At 36.2% G+C, this 14,344-nt stretch overlaps 1 protein-coding gene across 4 annotated transcripts in view; it reads left to right on the top strand.

Moving 5' to 3' along the window:
- Positions 1-14,344, top strand: part of Fgf14 (fibroblast growth factor 14) — a 629,887-nt gene that overhangs the window by 125,360 nt on the left and 490,183 nt on the right. The window lies entirely within an intron of this gene.

Raw genomic sequence — 14,344 nt, 5'->3', positions numbered from 1 at the left:
TTGAATTCACATTGAATAAATAATCTCTTCAGAGCTACACAATTTTTTGTTTGATGACCTGTATTAAATGTAATAAACTATAAGAAAGGTTCCTTACTCTAAATATGTCAGTGCTTTAGTGGAGACGCCTCAAGATCTTAGCTGAATGCTTTTGATTTCAGCAATGATGAATTAGTGATATGTATATTAATTTCCAGGCTAGGCAGAAATTTCCAGAAACTCCTACTTAGTATTATTTAGTACTCAAGTTAAAGCACTATTACCATCTTTGCAATGGTGTTCATTCATATTATCCTTTCAGTTCTCAAGATACCCTTGAATGGCCTTGTTAATAGAAGGAAAACTAAATCTCAAACTGAGCAATTTTGCTAAAATACAGTCCATGGGATCTGCCTCCAAAGTTTATAGTCAATTCACATCCTACTTGCTTCTTAAAAATGGTAAATTCTACTTTAATCTTTGCACAGTAGAGGGATAGTAGTCCAAGAAGTATGTACAATAAAAGATTTTGATTTGTTAGTTTTTCACTGTTTCGTTCTTAAATTTGGTTTAAGATTATGTTACTTTGATCTCATTCTGGTTTGTGTCTATATTTTATTTCAAATAATTCCTTATTTTTGCAACTCTTGAAATTATTTTGGAAAGAATAAAATTGAAGCCAAGGCAGTCTATTGGGGTAAGCAGAGGTGGACACCAGGGAGAGACATTTCCTTGGAGGTCCTAGAATCCTTTGGACCAACACTACCCTTGGAATCTCTTGAAATCTATGAGTTTCACCAGAAGAAAAGTCTGGGACTCAAATTCTTTTATTTTAATTTTTTCCATTTTATTAGTGTGTGTTTGTGATACATGATGAATATATTCATCGTGGGTGATTGGTACATATCCATATTGCATCTTGATCCCCTTTATTTTCCCTTCCCCTCTCCTCGCTCTCATCTGTGCCCACCTCCAGCCCCCTCTCATCTGCACAAAGCCCAGCACTCTGTATCTAGTATTCTTTGCAGGGACTCATGTAAGCCATTGGACACACTGGCACAGTATTCCCTAATGGAATGCGTTCAGATTTGAACATTTAGCTCATTACTCTTAGATTCATTTTCCTCCCCTTTTCAAATCTTTTAAAAGTTATTTTTCATGTAGAAATTGGGAGAAAAATCCATCTAGTTTTGAATGAAATTTTTCAGAGGTTGTGAAAAAAAGTGTAATACCTTCTAGTCCAGATAGCATGATTTAAATTCTGCATTTGACAGTGGTTTTTGCACATTAAAAAAATACCCAGAGTGAACTCTTTGTAATTTTAGAGTGACAAAAGAAAAATATCCCAAGAGGCAGCTAAAGGGCCTTTGCAGGGTGTTATAAGAAGTGTTAGCCACAGGCTAAACATTGTGAATTAGGTAATCATGGACATAATTGAAAGTACTCAGGAGAAGTGCCTCAAATGCGTGCTGAGATTCTGACATCGGCAACATACAATCTTTTTTTCTTTCTTTAAAAAAAATTAAAAAGAAATTTTAAAATAAATTTTATTTTATCTTATCCTTTTTCTCCCACAAGCCATACAATCATAATGTGTTCATATAAAGATCAATATATATTGAATTATGGTGGATTTTACTGATATTTATGAGTTGAATGCTATCACCATTATCTATAAGACAAAACTCCAAATTGGTTACAATGTATGCAGCCATAGTTCTTCCATTTTATGCCAAGCCAGACATAACCAGAATGTAAGTTAAGTCAATGCTTTTTAACATTTCTTCCACGAAGAACCAAGGATTCCTTTTATTGTGTGTGTGTGTGTGTGTGTGTGTGTGTGTGTGTGTGTACACCATTGGTTTGACAGGTCTTTAATCTCTAAATAAGCTGCATTCTTTAAAAATTAGAATAAAATATCTGTGAAAATATCTGAGTTAAATGGAACTTCAGAGTAGCATTGAAAAATTGGCAGTTTAGTATTTTTACCTTTTGATAATCTGCATTTTTGCTGAACATATTTAAAAAACCCAAGTAAACAAATCCAATCTAAATGAATATTCATTCATTGCTCAAATGGATACTATAGTAGGTATGTATGTATGCGTAGGGAAATAACTAATGAAATTCAAGATCTAGTGAAAAGAAACTTCTCATTTTAGTTAGCTTATGCAAGATTTCTTTAGAAATATATAGCATTTCAGTAGGACTGTAGAAAAACTAAATTCAAGAGGTACAGGCGAATAAGGTGGGATTCTCTATGTTACAATAATTATGCACTCAGGGATGCTATTGTGGTATCCAAAAAGAGTATTTCAGGAGAATGTATGATAAAGGACATTACAGAAGGAAGTGTCACCCCCATGCACAGACAGGGATGGGCTAAGGCAGCAGTAGTGGATATGGTACTGATCATTCCTCACATACTAGTGCCCACAGTATGGCTGTTAACAGAACCCCAGCACATATTACTTCACCATTTTTGACTTGCCAAAATGAAGCCCAAGAAATGGGTAATTTGCAGAAGGTCAGGTGATTAGAATTGGTGGTCACTGGAGTTGTGTTTAAGTCAAGATATCCCTTTCCTGGCTTGAAATTGTGCAATAATTAAAGCTTGTTATGAAGAAATGGGAAAACCCAAAGGGAGGAAACAGGCAAGAAAGAGACATTTAGCTGAAAAGGGTGCAAAAACTGGACCTGTAGAAAAAGAAGAAAAAAAAAAAAGAAAGAAAGTTGAAAGTTTTTAAGAAGAGAAATGCATTTACTATGAATTGGGAAATACAGCTCAATCATCAAGACAGCATTAAAAACCACAATTTTTCTACCTATTAAATTTCAGGTGTTCTAAATCAACACACACGAAATATCTGCTGCTAAAATTAAGTTAGAGGAGAATGAAACTATTTTTTACTTCATTCCTTAGATCAGAAAATTTACCTTTCAGTAAAGGCGATGTTTACTTTTGGCGCGAGGCACACACAGATGGCTTCAGCCATCTGCCAGAGGCCATTCTACCTCTTCTGGAAAGCCAGCATCCGAATGGGTGGCGAGTCCTCAGATTTCCTCCCGCCGAAGGCTGTGCGCATGGAAGGAAATTACATATTGTGGATTAGTTCTGTCTCATGCTGCTACTTCTTTTTCTCATGAATTCTATTTCCTATAAACACCATTAGTTGACGGATCAGTGGTTGGCTATTATTAACTAGGTTGGGTATATTTTTTAGTGTCCCTGCCCCAAAGTTGCTCAGCATGTTTTGAACCACACCATATGTCTCATGATACTACATTTTTGGGTCAAAATGATGTAATGCAAGCGAAGTCCCACAGATACCTATGGCTAAGGGGAAAGTCTTGGCTTTTTTCTAAGGCAAAACATTGGATTTAGCTCTCATGTCACTGTTTTTTATTATCTCATGACAGGTCCTAAGCTGTGGTTTCAGCAATGACAAACTAACTTACTTATTTGTAAAAATATTCTTTTTGGAGCTCATGAGATGTGTTGCTTTATTGACTCAAAATACATTTCAAATTAAGTTTAAAATTTTATTGATGAATTCTCCCCTTCTTTTAAATTTAAATGTGTATAGCACAGTGGTTAGGAGCGGTGCCACCTGTCACCATGACATGTTTCAATCTCTGGCTTTGCCATTCAATATCGGTGTGATCTTGGGCCAGTTATTTAACATTTCTGTGTCTTAGTTTTTCTATATCTAAAATAGAGATAATGACAATGAGTACTTATACTGCACAGTTTCAGTGGAAAGCTGAGTGTGTATTTGTGTGTAAATAAGTGGATTAATACATACAGTATTTAGAATAATGCTTTGTAGAAGACATTCAGTAAGTATTTGCTATTATTATTACTGCCACTATCATTCCTCTGTATCATTAAGCAATGTTTACCACATACCTACTTTGTGCCATGCAGAGGGCTTACAAAGATGAAAAGAGCTGCAGACAGAGTCTCTACTGTGGTACAGTTTTTGTCTATGGTGAAAGACAAGTAGAAAACAATTTATAAGCCAAAAAAAGAGCCAAACTAGTGACATGAGCTGCATGGATTAGCATAGGCTGCTAAAGTTAAAAGACAGGGCTACTTTCAACTGAGTGCCCACGAAGGGTTCTCCGAGTCTGTGACACTGCAAGTCAAATCTTTATGGTAATCAAAATTCAATCAAGAAGATATGAAAGAGAAAGGCATTGAACAAGAAGAGGGTAGCCAATAACAAGGCCATCAGAGAGAAAAACTGTGGAGCCTTCAGGGAAAAGAAAATCAGAGAGACTGGAGGGAGGGCCCAGGGCGGGGTCAGAAAGGCTGGTGAGGGTGGGCATGTGGACTGATGTAGGTCTAGGATGAAGTCTGGATTTGACTCTGCGAGCAACTGGAAGCCACTTCAGAGGAGGGACCGAGCATTATGATTTAGAAAGATTCTTTTGACCCCTGAGTGGAGAGTGGCCTATGGGATTGGAGCAAATGAAGCAGAGATCAGCAAAGAGGGGAACAGTGTTAAAGGAGGTGGAAGACAGGATGGAAAGAAGAGGGAAGATCAGACTGAATTTGGGGGATTATTTTTGTGCCATGTTACCTACTAGACCACCTAGCAGACAAGCACCCCAAAGTACTTGATAACAGCGTTCTCAATTTGGAGCATATTTATTGAATACCTGCTTAGAGTCCAGTAGGGAAAATGGGCACGTGAAAATTAATGTGATAATGACTTGAAAGAAGCATGAATCTATGGTCTGATACTGCACACATTTGGCTGGGTCTTCCCAAAAGAATTCACTGGAGAAATGTATTTGATTTCAGCTTCAAATGACAGGAAGGAGTTTCAGCTTCAAATGACAGGAAGGAGTTTATCATGTTAGAGATGGGCAGAAACACATTCTAGTCAGAGAATGGGGGAACATGACCCAGAATCATGGATGTTCATAGAATATTGAGGGGAAATCATATCAGTTGGTTGATTAGAATATAGCGAATGGATAAAAGACAAGAATTATGAAGAGAAGAAATAATATGGTAGAACTCATATCTTGCAGGAAAGAGAATTCTGGGAAACTGGCAAGCTATAAAAATTTAAAAAATAGACAAAGGTGTACAATCTAAGAAAAAATTCACTAGATACAAAATTAAAACTATATACCTTGATTTTAATTCTGGTAAGGATGTACCACAAAATCAAGGACATTTATTTGAGCAAATCTCTTCTCTATATAACACAATAAAATTAATATTCATTCTGCAGGGCTTGTAAACTAAAATAATAATAGGAATATAGAAGTTTTGTGCTTTAAAACATATTAACTTCTTATCATAGAAAGATTGATTAAAATTTATTTTTATTCTTATTTTTATTTTTATTTTTTTTGGTACTGGGGATTGAACTTGGGACCTTGCGCTTGTGAGGCTGGTGGCGAAACCACTGAACCAAAACCCCAGACCCTTATTAAATAGTTTATGTGAACAAATGTCACAGGCACAGAAGTAACACTTTAGTATAGATATTCAATTGTAATAACAGTATTGACATTAAACTTATATAACAAAGATTTTGAAAACATTTTACACACAATATATGCGCAAGCATTACTATTGGAGAGAGTGAATATATTTATTATATCATGGATTTTCAACAATAACAAAAACACTACTAGGGCAAAAATAAATGAACAAAGCTTGAACGAACACTTCAGAAAGAAGGAAAGACAAATGGCTGAGATGTGAACTGTGCTATGATTTATACAGATGTAAGTCCATATATTTATGCTCACTTTTAGTTAAATAGGTAAGTTAAAATTCAACTTGTAGTATTAATCTAGTTCTTTGCAAGCAATTTGATAATATATAAAGATCCTTAGAATTTTCTATAGATTTGGTAGATAATTCTATTTGTGAGACTGTACCTTAACAAACCTAAGGAGGGAAATACATCTTCCTAAGAAGGAAAATATTTGTATCCATTATTTGCAACTGTAAAGGAACAAAATTTAAATTTTAACCATAGAAAGTTGCTTTAAGAATGAATATTAAAGTTATTCCATGTAATATATAGATTTTTAATAAAAATGAAAATTATTTAATAACATGATACATTTGTCCAATATAAAACCAAATAAAAAGGGAATAAAATTTATGTCCATTGTATGCTTAAAATACATGAAATACTTTTGGTAGAGGCAGTGAAATGAGAGATATTTACTAGGCTTGTATTTTTAGGGAAAGGGAGGTGAGTCACTATATTTTCCCCTCAATATTCCATGTTTTCTTGAACCAACAAGTAGTAATTTTGTAATATATCATTTCTTTGAAATTTTATGACTTTATTGTCAGACGAGGGATAAACTGTATGTTAAAGTGTAGGAAGCTAACCTCTGGAATTTTTAAATTTTTCTTTGTACTTTCTCTTACACAGTGCTAGGTACTGGTGACAAATGATGAAAAACTCTATCCCTGTCCTTAAGGAGCCTATTGCTAATCAGACACTTTGAGATATATTCATGGAACTGCCTGAACTGGATTCACAGGTGTTTTCAGACTGCTATTTTGTTCTGTAAGAATCAAATATTAGGCTTGAATTATGCTCTTATTTGAGTATTAATTGAATGTTTAATGAGGAAACTCTATTTCTCCAGATTGCTAATTATTAGGTGATAAGGCACCAAACCAAATGCTCATTTTAACCAAAGCAAATGACGTCTCTATCTTCCCTGACTTATTGAACCATCTTCTTGTGATGAAAGGAGATAAAATTGGTTGCCATGGTGAGGTTTTCATTAAATTTATCTTAAGATTAGTCAGTCTTTGGATGTAAATATTTTTCTTAATTTGTTTCTATTTGAACAATACAGTATGCTTTTCCCCATATGTTTTAGTTATCTTTTATCACTAGAAATTTCCAGATTAAATGTGTAGCTTTATTTATTATCAGTTTAAATGATTTGAAGAATTGAATTAACATGTTCACAGTAAAAAGTTAAAATGTAACAGACCAGTCAGAAGTGAGAAGCAAACTTCTCCTTTTCCTATCATTTTCCATTTCACTCATTAAAACTTTTATTGAGGTTTTTGTATGTATTTGTATATATTATTCCAGAAATTTTCCTGTATATGCAACACTATGTGTGTGTATAATGTAATGCTACTTACATAGTTTTACATCATGTCTGTTTTGTTTTTATATCAAATGATATCATAGAATAATACTGCTCAGTGTTTTTACTTAATGAAATACCACGCAAAACTTTTCACACCATTTTAAAATCATCTTTACTGTTCTATGTCTATATATTTCTTTGTATGGATTATTGGGAATTATTTCACCAGCCCTTAAAGAATGAGCCAATGAACTGAGTTCTTACAGCTTCCGTGAATCTGTGCTGGGTACCAGATGGGATCTGTCCCCAGAGTGGTCACGTTTTTGTGCCATGATGATGAGGAGGAGGAGGAGGAGGAGGAGGAGGAGGAGGAGGAGGAGGCAGTACCGGGGATTAAACCTAGGGCCTTAGCACTGAGCTACATCCTCACTCCTTTTTTATTTTTTATTTTGAGATGGGGTCTTACTAAGTTGCTAAGTTGCCCAAGTTAGGCTTGAATTTGATATCCTTCTGTCTCAGCCTCCCAGAGCGCTGTGTTTATAAGCGTGCACCACCACATCTAGCTCATTTTTTATGTCTTTACAGATGGTGTTTATATTGCTCTCAGCTTTTTATTATTGAAATATTTTTCCACTATTGCATTATTTTCACTCTTAAGGCACTTTTCTATTACAATCAATTATATATTTAATGTTATTAGAAGTATGTTTGATTCTAATCTGATGTCAAGTATACTAGTGCGGTTGACGACTTATTGCTTTACTTTGTGTCTGTTTTTAAATTTACTTTTATTGCTTTTGTACTTTTTGAGGCATAAAAATGTCAGCTGAACTGAATCAGTTTCTTTTAGGAGCATTCATAATACTCTTAGATAACACATTTGAGCAACATTTTCCTGATTATTAACTTTATACAGTTTTTGCCTATCTTGAAAATGAGAGAATTGCTAGGTTTATATTTTCTTTTCCTCCTCAACTTTGTTTTTTACTGGACTATTTTTACGCTACCAAGGACCATAACCTTGATAATTCTATAAACATAATTTCCTTGTCTTTAAGTCTAGGTTTTCATTTATACTGATTCAGCAGAAGCATTCCTCTTTCACATAGTATACGTTATTTTGACTTACTGCTTGCTGAGCACATATAGATATATGTTTTTAAAAGAATAGTATATTTTATGTCTTTGAATGTTCAAAAATTCTATTTCTGTCTCTATATTTTACTGAAAAATCATAGCCTAGTATAAAATTTAAGGCTTATGTTTTTCTGCCAGAATCTTGAAACCATTTCTCTACCACATTGGCCATTGGAAGTTGGTGGACATATTTAAGTTCTGTGTGAAGGAATCCTCATTGTCCTTTCTTAGGCTACATGGTGCCAGCAAGATGTTGAGGCTGGAGACACAGGATAAACAAATGTGTTCTCTCTCCCTTGAGAACCTCTGGAACTGGACTGGGACACGATCAAGGTCAAAGTCAGCCACGTGTCTCACTGGCATCATTCTAACCCAATAGTTTTAATAGAAAACTTGCTATTTGCCTGAAGATCCAGTAACTCCGCCTAGATAGCCGTTCTTAATGTTCTGCATCATTTCTTTGTAAATTCTGTGTGATTGTTTGACATCAATTTACCCTTTATTTTAGGAAAAGCTTATTTTGTTATATCTTTGAACTTTTTTCTGCCCCATTTTTAATTTTCTTCAGGAGTATTGGTTTTGAGCATTTGATAACTTTATATCTTCTGTAACTGTTATTTTTCTCTCCAGTGAGTTAATCCTTTTGTCTTTGTTTTGTGTGATTTGCTTTTCAAGAATTGTGTTTCTTCCTGGTTTCCACACTATATATTTTGGGTATTCTCTCTTTCAAATGTGGTCTTCATCTGAGAAATGGCTGTACTGATTTTTTTCTATTTCTTTCCTGAAATTATAAATTCATTTTAAAATTTGTTACCTTTGGTTCTCCTTTTACCTGTTTTGTATCTTTCTTAAATCTTTCACCCATAATTCATATTTTCTTTAGATTTTTTAAGAGTGCCATTTGATATAAATTTACTTTTGCTTATTGAGAGCAACGGATTTTGATCTTTGCATCTGTTTCTGTCTTGTTTTCTCTCTTTAGGATGAGCAGGTGACCTACAGAGGTTATGACTGTTTCACTGGATACTTCAGTTGCATACTTTATTTCCTAATTTAGTATTTGTTTGATCTGATGAATTTGTCAGCAACTACAAAGAGGGACGACGTTCTCTCTTATTCCTGGCTCCTGGCTCCATCTGGACTCTCTCTTGGTGTTAGGAGTCTTAGGGAAATAACAGAGATGACTAATATGCAAGATCCACCTTTTAGTCCAGCCCCTTCGGCTCATTTGGGAAGTGAAAGTTTGAACCTAGTTTTTCTAACCCCAAATAAAAGGTCATCAATTGGACCTTTTTCATCTTACCAGTTACTTTTAAGAAATCTGCATGTAGGTCAATATCTAGAGAGATTATCTACAATTCATCATTTTCTCATTTTGTATCGATTGCATTATATTTAGAAAGTGTTTCTTGTGAGGTTGGGATACCTTTTTAATATTGCAATTTTATCTTATTGTTATCAATTTTCATAAACGACAGTGGATGAAATAAGCATTTTCTTACATTTTTTCCAGAAATCTCCATTAGTATACTTTAAAATAGAGTAATCTGAGTATTTGTATTGATTTGAAAAATACTTGTATTGATCAAAAAACACTTTTCAGTGTTTTGAGTCAAGTGTTTTCAATTCTTAGGAATAAATATATTTATATAGTTCATATTATGGATTCTAATTTGGATTTCTTTATTTACCAGCTACAATTCTTCTATTTAGTCCCTTAACTGTTTTCAGTTTTAAGAGGATAAAAAATCGTACAGACCTCACAGGGCTACTTTGTGGGAATCAAACAGAAGACTTGTGAAAACTGGGAATGCTACCAACTCCAGCGCACCTGCTGGTGCAGCGACTCTTTATAATCTGCACTCGGAAAAGAAATCCAAGTCTTGGTGCATTGAGGACTATTTGCTCTTTGTGGAGTGATCTCCAGATGCATTTGTATTTTCTTACTAAGCGTGAGGGAGATAAAGGCACATGCGGCCCTTGCAGTCATTTCCCTGAATCCTCACCTCCTCCTGTTTGCTGCCCTTTGTTTCTGAGCATTTGCAGACAGAAATGCAGGTGGAGCGAACTGCAATGCAGTTGAGGAGTTCATACCAGAAAGAGCCAATACTTACTTACAAGGAAAAGCACTTGCCGACTGAAGGGTGACTTCAGTTCATCTTGGAGGGAGGTTTGCTGAAGAGTGAAAAGGGCATTTTAAAATTGCTTTTGGTTATAGACCGGTTTTAATGCTTTTCAGAAGATACAAGTATTGACTATTTTTTATTACTTTGTGTGGTGGGACTGTTTTTCTTGCGACACTGAGTGTCTTAGAACTTAGGTGAGATGCCTTCTGTTTCCCCTCTGATCCACCCTGAGGTCTTCTCCATCCCGTGCTGGGCCTTGAGGAGCTGACCTAGAACTTTGACCAGTAGGGACCATTTTCAAGCAACTGGCAGAAGGGAGAAGGGTGAGGTTGGGGAGTGTGGCTCTTTCTTTTCTCCTGAAAGTCCCTGGGGACCAGCCCCATCCCTTGACCCCAGGTCACAGTTCTGGTGAGGGGGCCTCCTCAGACTCCATGTCTGCATAACCTCTCCCTCTCCTGCCATTTTGGCTCAGATGTCCTGCACCCTAGCCCTCCTACGTCGTGACCTCCGTGGTCTCTTGGTAACATTTCCTTTTTCAGTCCCCTTCTCAGCTTAGCCAGCTGAGGCATGCTGTCTTCTGTTGGACTCTGAATGGTGCAGGCCCACAAATTTGTTCACAGATATACTTTTACAATACCGGGAACTCCCCTAGAAAAAATACAGAGAGCACAGGGGCCAGGATAGCTCCATTAGCTGAAATGGGCACAACCTTTAATTTTGGACAGTTTTCACGCTTTAAATGGTAGCCTACCAAGTCAGAGAACTGCGAATGCACCTTAACATCAATAGTAGGTGTTGATTTTATAGAGAGGGAAGGAAGGACATAAACCTTTTTTGAACATGAACTTTGTGTAGGTATCAGTGTTCAATATATCATTATTTTATGAAGCTGTAGTAAGAAAGGAACATCTGTCTTCATCTTCAGAGGATTCTTATGAAGATTAGTCAGTCTTGTTTGTCCAGTGTCTCAGAATTGTAAAAGGCAGAGCTATTGATCAAATACTTTTGACCCCAATCCACTAAAAGTTTTTTTCCCAAAGTTCTTTGTGCCTCATAGAACCTAGAATTTTCTTTTTTTAATTACAGATTGCCAGAATTATCCCAAACCTGCTGGGAAAAAATCTTTCCTGGTGCACTTTTGAGTAGATTTTATAAGCCCTTCTGTGATTCTGATATGCTGCTGGTTGGAGGGGACTGAGCTGAAGTTTCCAGTTAGTTCTGCTCCTAAAGAACAATAAACTTTCCCCCTGCTTCCTGAATTTCATTTTTCTATTCCCTTAAAAAGACACATATCCTAGAGAATGAATTACTTCACCAAGCATTATTTACTCTGACTTTTGCTCTGGATCATTTTTGAATAGGGTTATGGAGTTTAGCAATTGTTCAGGAGTTAAAGGCCATGTGAATTATGTTCCGAAATTCTGTACTAGAAATATCTTTATCCTCACTCGGATTTCTTTAAAAGCAGAATAATTTTTTTCAGATTCAATGAAAATATACTAAAACTCAATTACTAATACTGATAAAGTAAAAAATAAGCTGTTAGGTATATATGTTTATTAAAAATTGGCACAAAATGAGAATACTGGAATTTAATAATCTCATAATCTCTCTATTCTTCATGCACAACATTATCTCTATTGCAGATGTTTTTCATGATTTTTGGAGTGAAGAAAACATAATCCCTTAGCACTGGGGAGTGAATCTTTAATACTATGTAGTTTTTCACTGTTCACTGCTCCACTTTCTCATCTTTAAAGTAGGATAAATCCACCTTACTTAACCTCAAAGGAGTATCAAATTCATTGTTTAAAAATAAATCCCTGATAATTAAATTGGTATGAAATGAAAAAAAAATCAATAAAATATAACAAAAGACGAACCACGTGGAGCTCATAAAAAGTCCAAATATCAATGGAAATATGTTATTTTGTCAATGGCTTAGAGTCCAGTGCTTACCAATGTTGATATGTAATTTTGGGTTTCCTTGACTCTGTCGGATCATTATTACATGATACAACAAATGACCGCTTAGGGTTTTCTTAGAGTTCTATTCTGTAGAAATAGACCACCGATAATCAACCTTGACAGGAATTTTAGGAAGACGACCTGAAGTAAACAGCTGCTCATCTGGAAACAGCAAGGCTTGAAGGTTCTTAGTGACAGGAATTACAGTACCATTTCTCTTTATAGCTCCCTGCAGGGACAGCGTGGGCATGGAATAAAAAGTGAAACTTTTTCTGAGCTTGATCACTTGAAAGGAAGATCCAAAGAAGAGTAGGTAGAAAATAATCACTGAAATTTTCCTCCTTTTGTCCATAGTCAGTGATTGCTTCTGAAAAGCTTTAGGTTGTTTAACCTAAATATTCCATTGTAAGCACTTTTTATGCTCATTTTAAATATAAAACATTAAAATGTCTTATCTTCAGCATTTGTAATGTTAAGAAGAGGGCAAATATTTCTTGCATGATCCACAAAGAAAACTTTCCCTAACAATGTGATGGTGGATATTAGCATCCACTTTTGAAGGTCCATATCTGTGTATCCAGGGGAATCTGCCCATGGATCTGGCCGAGGCAGATTCGCCTCGGGTACAGCTAGTATTGATGAATGTACAAGTCCACTGCTTCTAGGAAGAATTATATATCAAGCACCAGGGGAGGAGAGGGACACCCTCCCTCCATGCTTCGGAATGCGGGCATTCGTCTCATCTGTGAATCATTCTGGATCATTTTACTAAAGAGGGCTGGGGCAAGAAGGCCCCTCCGTATCCCCAGTGCAACAAAGCCTGCTACTTATGTCCCATTTTTGGGGGTAATATTTGAAATTCCATAGGAAAGAATCATTTTGTTTCTAAAGCACTATGAAATTGAAAATGGACTAAGACTAATTAGAATTCTAGGAATATGCAAAGCTGATAGCCACCCTTGTTAGGAAGGAACCATTTCGTTATTATTTTAGAGGCCTGCTGTCATTGGGAAAAAGAGGGTAGTGTAACGGGTTATTTTGGAATATGCAAGACATGTGCTGATGAGCTATAATTACACAGTGACATCTTGGGAACTGCTATTTGGATGCTGTTGCAAGCTAATTTATAATTTTTTAAAGATGCTACATTCACATTGGATTTCATTTTTTGCCCCTATTTCTTTAAAACTGGGAGCCCTACTATTGGTTTAAAAAAACCTCAAAGATTTTTCTTTATAGCATGCTGCCAGCTGAATTAAAACTCCCAAGAGCCAAGAAGCTAAAGGTAAAGCTCCTTAAATATTTTCCAAAATCCTGTAATGCCTCTTGCAAAACTTTCGCTCTGTTTTGAGTGTTTGGTTTATCCTGTTGTATAACCATCAGAACGTATCTTACTAGCAGATCTTTATTGAGGGCTGATGCTATTTTCCCCAGATATCGATCTAAAGTTCCATGAATTTGGTTAGACGAACAAGTGAAATTATTCATCCTCCAGATACATAACTGTTTCTGCCCCCGAGAATCTGAAGGGAAAGATGGGAAAAGTAGTCACATAACAGGGGCATCATGGACGACCTGAAGACTACTCAGCCTCCTGAGGAGTCAGAAAGTGTTCTGTGGGGTGAGGTAGCTCTTCTGCTGTCACAGGGCCTACTGAGGGGAAGGAGCATGTAGGCTGTAGAAGCAGCATGTCTGACCACCAGGAGGTGAGGATCAGGATGCATGGGATTAATCCAAGTTGCTGGGTGGGATGAAGGGCCGGAGTCTGATGCAGCCCATTTCCAGGAGGCCTTACGCTGTGGCCCGTTACCCTCCTCTCAGTTCTGCAGTCTACTTGCTTTGTGCCATCTCTTAGCAGTAGGAATACAAGTTAGTGCCATAGAGGGGACACTGTCTCTTCAGCCCATTAGTATGTTGTAGGGAATTGAAGAGGAGAAGCAGCTGAAGGCTTGCAGAGGAAATCAAAACATGGCAGTGGCTGATACTCACTGTGGAGCAGAAGGACACCGAGTGGAGCATGAGCCTCAAAGCCTGCC

Source organism: Heterocephalus glaber, unplaced genomic scaffold (genome assembly GCF_053883595.1).
Source record: "Heterocephalus glaber isolate CG9 unplaced genomic scaffold, H.glaber_assembly_v1.0 deba00001579, whole genome shotgun sequence".
In the NCBI taxonomy this organism is placed as follows: domain Eukaryota; kingdom Metazoa; phylum Chordata; class Mammalia; order Rodentia; family Bathyergidae; genus Heterocephalus; species Heterocephalus glaber.
Note: the sequence above shows the minus strand (reverse complement) of the source record. Positions and strands in the feature narration are given on the sequence as shown.